The 6,000-nt window shown below is 48.5% G+C and overlaps 1 protein-coding gene across 2 annotated transcripts in view; it reads right to left on the bottom strand.

Moving 5' to 3' along the window:
- Positions 1-5,393, bottom strand: part of LRRC8C (leucine rich repeat containing 8 VRAC subunit C) — a 72,346-nt gene extending 66,953 nt beyond the window's left edge. The window contains exon 1 of one of the 2 annotated variants that reach the window (XM_056523199.1): positions 5,303-5,393. The gene's annotated coding sequence lies outside the window, so the exon portion shown is untranslated. Of the gene's footprint in view, positions 1-5,293 lie in introns of both variants that reach the window. The other variant, XM_056523200.1, reaches the window with a different exon arrangement.
- Positions 5,394-6,000: the final 607 nt, after the last annotated feature.

A 6,000-nucleotide genomic window follows, 5' to 3' on the forward strand; every position in this document is an offset into this window, starting at 1 on the left:
GGTCAGTTGTGGTCCATATATTATGGGATGCCGGTCAGTTGTGGTCCATATATTATGGGATGCTGGTCAGTTGTGGTCCATATATTATGGGATGTTGGTCAGTTGTGGTCCATATATTATGGGATGCTGGTCAGTTGTGGTCCATATATTATGGGATGTTGGTCAGTTGTGGTCCATATATTATGGGATGTTGGTCAGTTGTGGTCCATATATTATGGGATGCTGGTCAGTTGTGGTCCATATATTATGGGATGTTGGTCAGTTGTGGTCCATATATTATGGGATGCCGGTCAGTTGTGGTCCATATATTATGGGATGCCGGTCAGTTGTGGTCCATATAGTCCATATATTATGGGATGCCAGTCAGTTGTGGTCCATATATTATGGGATATTGGTCAGTTGTGGTCCATATATTATGGGATGCCGGTCAGTTGTGGTCCATATATTATGGGATATTGGTCAGTTGTGGTCCATATATTATGGGATGTTGGTCAGTTGTGGACCATATATAATGGGATGTTGGTCAGTTGTGGTCCATATATTATGGGATGCCGGTCAGTTGTGGTCCATATATTATGGGATGCCGGTCAGTTGTGGTCCATATATTATGGGATGCCGGTCAGTTGTGGTGCATATATTATGGGATGCCGGTCAGTTGTGGTCCATATATTATGGGATGTTGGTCAGTTGTGGTCCATATATTATGGGATGCCGGTCAGTTGTGGTCCATATATTATGGGATGTTGGTCAGTTGTGGTCCATATATTATGGGATGCCGGTCAGTTGTGGTCCATATATTATGGGATATTGGTCAGTTGTGGTCCATATATTATGGGATGCCGGTCAGTTGTGGTCCATATATTATGGGATGCCGGTCAGTTGTGGTCCATATATTATGGGATGCCGGTCAGTTGTGGTCCATATATTATGGGATGTTGGTCAGTTGTGGTCCATATATTATGGGATGCCGGTCAGTTATGGTCCATATATTATGGGATGTTGGTCAGTTGTGGTCCATATATTATGGGATGCCGGTCAGTTGTGGTCCATATATTATGGGATGTTGGTCAGTTGTGGTCCATATATTATGGGATGCCGGTCAGTTGTGGTCCATATATTATGGGATGCCGGTCAGTTGTGGTCCATATATTATGGGATGCCGGTCAGTTGTGGTCCATATTTTATGGACTGTTGGTCAGTTGTGGTCCATATATTATGGGATGCCGGTCAGTTGTGGTCCATATATTATGGGATGCCGGTCAGTTGTGGTGCATATAGTCCATATATTATGGGATGCTGGTCAGTTGTGGTCCATATATTATGGGATGTTGGTCAGTTGTGGTCCATATATTATGGGATGCCGGTCAGTTGTGGTCCATATATTATGGGATGCCGGTCAGTTGTGGTGCATATAGTCCATATATTATGGGATGCCGGTCAGTTGTGGTGCATATAGTCCATATATTATGGGATGCCGGTCAGTTGTGGTCCATATATTATGGGATGCCGGTCAGTTGTGGTGCATATATTATGGGATGCCGGTCAGTTGTGGTCCATATATTATGGGATGCCGGTCAGTTGTGGTCCATATATTATGGGATGCCGGTCAGTTGTGGTGCATATAGTCCATATATTATGGGATGCTGGTCAGTTGTGGTCCATATATTATGGGATGTTGGTCAGTTGTGGTCCATATATTATGGGATGTTGGTCAGTTGTGGTCCATATATTATGGGATGCTGGTCAGTTGTGGTCCATATATTATGGGATGTTGGTCAGTTGTGGTCCATATATTATGGGATGTTGGTCAGTTGTGGTCCATATATTATGGGATGCTGGTCAGTTGTGGTCCATATATTATGGGATGTTGGTCAGTTGTGGTCCATACATTATGGGATGCCGGTCAGTTGTGCTCCATATATTATTGGATGCCGATCAGTTGTGGTCCATATATTATGGGATGTTGGTCAGTTGTGGTCCATACATTATGGGATGCCGGTCAGTTGTGGTCCATATATTATTGGATGCCGATCAGTTGTGGTCCATATATTATGGGATGCCGGTCAGTTGTGGTCCATACATTATGGGATGCCGGTCAGTTATGGTCCATATATTATGGGATGCCGGTCAGTTGTGGTCCATATATTATGGGATGCCGGTCAGTTGTGGTCCATATATTATGGGATGCCGGTCAGTTATGGTCCATATATTATGGGATGCCGGTCAGTTGTGGTCCATATATTATGGGATGCCGGTCAGTTGTGGTCCATATATTATGGGATGCCGGTCAGTTGTGGTCCATATATTATGGGATGTTGGTCAGTTGTGGTCCATATATTATGGGATGCCGGTCAGTTGTGGTCCATATATTATGGGATGCCGGTCAGTTGTGGTCCATATATTATGGGATGCCGGTCAGTTGTGGTCCATATATTATGGGATGCCGGTCAGTTATGGTCCATATATTATGGGATGCCGGTCAGTTGTGGTCCATATATTATGGGATGTTGGTCAGTTGTGGTCCATATATTATGGGATGTTGGTCAGTTGTGGTCCATATATTATGGGATGCCGGTCAGTTGTGGTCCATATATTATGGGATGCCGGTCAGTTGTGGTCCATATATTATGGGATGTTGGTCAGTTGTGGTCCATATATTATGGGATGCCGGTCAGTTGTGGTCCATATATTATGGGATGCCGGTCAGTTGGGGTCCATATATTATGGGATGTTGGTCAGTTGTGGTCCATATATTATGGGATGCCGGTCAGTTATGGTCCATATATTATGGGATGCTGGTCAGTTGTGGTCCATATATTATGGGATGCCGGTCAGTTGTGGTCCATATATTATGGGATGCCGGTCAGTTATGGTCCATATATTATGGGATGCCGGTCAGTTGTGGTCCATATATTATGGGATGCCGGTCAGTTATGGTCCATATATTATGGGATGTTGGTCAGTTGTGGTCCATATATTATGGGATGCCGGTCAGTTGTGGTCCATATATTATGGGATGTTGGTCAGTTGTGGTCCATATATTATGGGATGCCGGTCAGTTGTGGTCCATATATTATGGGATGCCGGTCAGTTGTGGTCCATATATTATGGGATGCCGGTCAGTTGTGGTCCATATATTATGGGATGTTGGTCAGTTGTGGTCCATATATTATGGGATGCCGGTCAGTTGTGGTCCATATATTATGGGATGTTGGTCAGTTGTGGTCCATATATTATGGGATGCCGGTCAGTTGTGGTCCATATATTATGGGATGTTGGTCAGTTGTGGTCCATATATTATGGGATGCCGGTCAGTTATGGTCCATATATTATGGGATGCCGGTCAGTTGTGGTCCATATATTATGGGATGCCGGTCAGTTGTGGTCCATATATTATGGGATGCCGGTCAGTTGTGGTCCATATATTATGGGATGCCGGTCAGTTGTGGTCCATATATTATGGGATGCCGATCAGTTGTGGTCCATATATTATGGGATGCCGGTCAGTTGTGGTCCATATATTATGGAATGTTGGTCAGTTGTGGTCCATATATTATGGGATGCCGGTCAGTTGTGGTCCATATATTATGGGATGCCGGTCAGTTGTGGTCCATATATTATGGGATGCCGGTCATCACATCATTTATCAAATAGATTCATATACAGATTGTCCTCAGGATGTGATCTCCCTGGAGGTCTCTATGGTCATGTGTAAAGTTTCATAGTAACCAATCACATGGTGCCCTTCAACCGGCACCTCCTGCAGTCCCATGTAACAGCCCGCATTCCCTGCAGTCCCATGTAACAGCCGGCATTCCCTGCAGTCCCATGTAACAGCCGGCATTCCCTGCAGTCCCATGTAACAGCCCGCATTCCCTGCAGTCCCATGTAACAGCCCGCATTCCCTGCAGTCCCATGTAACACCCCGCACCCTTGCAGTCCCATGTAACACCTCCCCCAGCACGTTGTACACAGCCCGCACCCCAGTAGTCCCATGTAACACCCCGCACCCCAGTAGTCCCATGTAACACCCCGCACCCCTGTAGTCCCAAGGTAACACCCGCACCCCTGCAGTCCCATGTAACACCCCGCACCCCTGTAGTCCCAAGGTAACACCCGCACCCCTGTAGTCCCATGTAACACCCCGCACCCCTGTAGTCCCATGTAACAGCCCGCACCCCTGCAGTCCCATGTAACACCCCGCACCCCTGTAGTCCCATGTAACAGCCCGCACCCCTGCAGTCCCATGTAACACCCCGCACCCCTGTAGTCCCATGTAAAAGCCCGCACCCCTGTAGTCCCATGTAACACCCCGCACCCCTGTAGTCCCATGTAACACCCCGCACCCCTGTAATCCCATGTAACAGCCCGAACCCCTGCAGTCCCATGTAACACCCCGCACCCCTGTAGTCCCATGTAACAGCCCGCACCCCTGCAGTCCCATGTAACACCCCGCACCCCTGTAGTCCCATGTAAAAGCCCGCACCCCTGTAGTCCCATGTAACACCCTGCACCCCTGTAGTCCCATGTAACACCCCGCACCCCTGTAGTCCCATGTAACAGCCCGCACCCCTGTAGTCCCATGTAACACCCCGCACCCCTGTAGTCCCATGTAACACCCCGCACCCCTGTAGTCCCATGTAACAGCCCGCACCCCTGTAGTCCCATGTAACACCCCGCACCCCTGTAGTCCCATGTAACACCCCGCACCCCTGTAGTCCCATGTAACACCCCGCACCCCTGTAGTCCCATGTAACAGCCCGCACCCCTGCAGTCCCATGTAACAGCCCGGACCCCTGTAGTCCCATGTAACACCCCGCACCCCTGTAGTCCCATGTAACACCCCGCACCCCTGTAGTCCCATGTAACAGCCCAGACCCCTGTAGTCCCATGTAACAGCCCGCACCCCTGTAGTCCCATGTAACAGCCCGCACCCCTGTAATCCCATGTAACAGCCCGGACCCCTGTAGTCCCATGTAACAGCCCGCACCCCTGCAGTCCCATGTAACAGCCCGGACCCCTGTAGTCCCATGTAACAGCCCGCACCCCTGTAATCCCATGTAACAGCCCGGACCCCTGCAGTCCTATGTAACAGCCCGCACCCCTGCAGTCCCATGTAACAGCCCGGACCCCTGTAGTCCCATGTAACAGCCCGGACCCCTGTAGTCCCATGTAACAGCCCGGACCCCTGTAGTCCCATGTAACACCCCGCACCCCTGTAGTCCCATGTAACACCTCCCCCAGCACGTTGTACACAGCCCGCACCCCGGTAAAGTTCCCGGCGATCACTCACCCGGTGGACCCGTCTGGGCTCAGCTCGTCCTCATGCCCGGTGCCCGCGGGAAGACACTGTGCCGCCGCCGCCTCTTCTCTCCTCTGCCCGGGGGACGCGGCTGCCCAGCCCCGCAGTGACGCACAGGAGAGGGGGCGGCGGCCAGGGGGGCCCGGGAGATGGTCCAACCCCCCGGCTCATCTGTACCCGGGGGGTGAGGGGTGTGGGCACCGGGAAGAGTCCGCAACCAGCTGCCACCAGAGAACAATAACACCAGACAGAGGGGGCAACTACAGGGACCGGACCCCAGATCATCACTGACCACTCAACATGTACTTTATAATATATCCATCATATCTATCTATCTATCTCATATCTATCTATCTCATATCTATCTATCTATCTATCTATTTATCTATCTCATATCTATCTCATATCTATCTATCTCACATCTATCTCATATCTATCTATCTCATATCTATCTATCTATCTATCTATCTCATATCTATCTATCTCATATCTATCTATCTCATATCTATCTATCTCACATCTATCTCATATCTATCTATCGATATCATATCTATCTATCTATCTCATATCTATCTCATATCTATCTCACATCTATCTCATATCTATCTATCTCATATCTATCTATCTATCTCATATCTATCTATCTCATATCTATCTATCTATCTCATATCTATCTATCTCACATCTATCTATCTATC

The sequence above is a fragment of the Hyla sarda genome, chromosome 6 (genome assembly GCF_029499605.1).
Source record: "Hyla sarda isolate aHylSar1 chromosome 6, aHylSar1.hap1, whole genome shotgun sequence".
NCBI lineage: Eukaryota > Metazoa > Chordata > Amphibia > Anura > Hylidae > Hyla > Hyla sarda.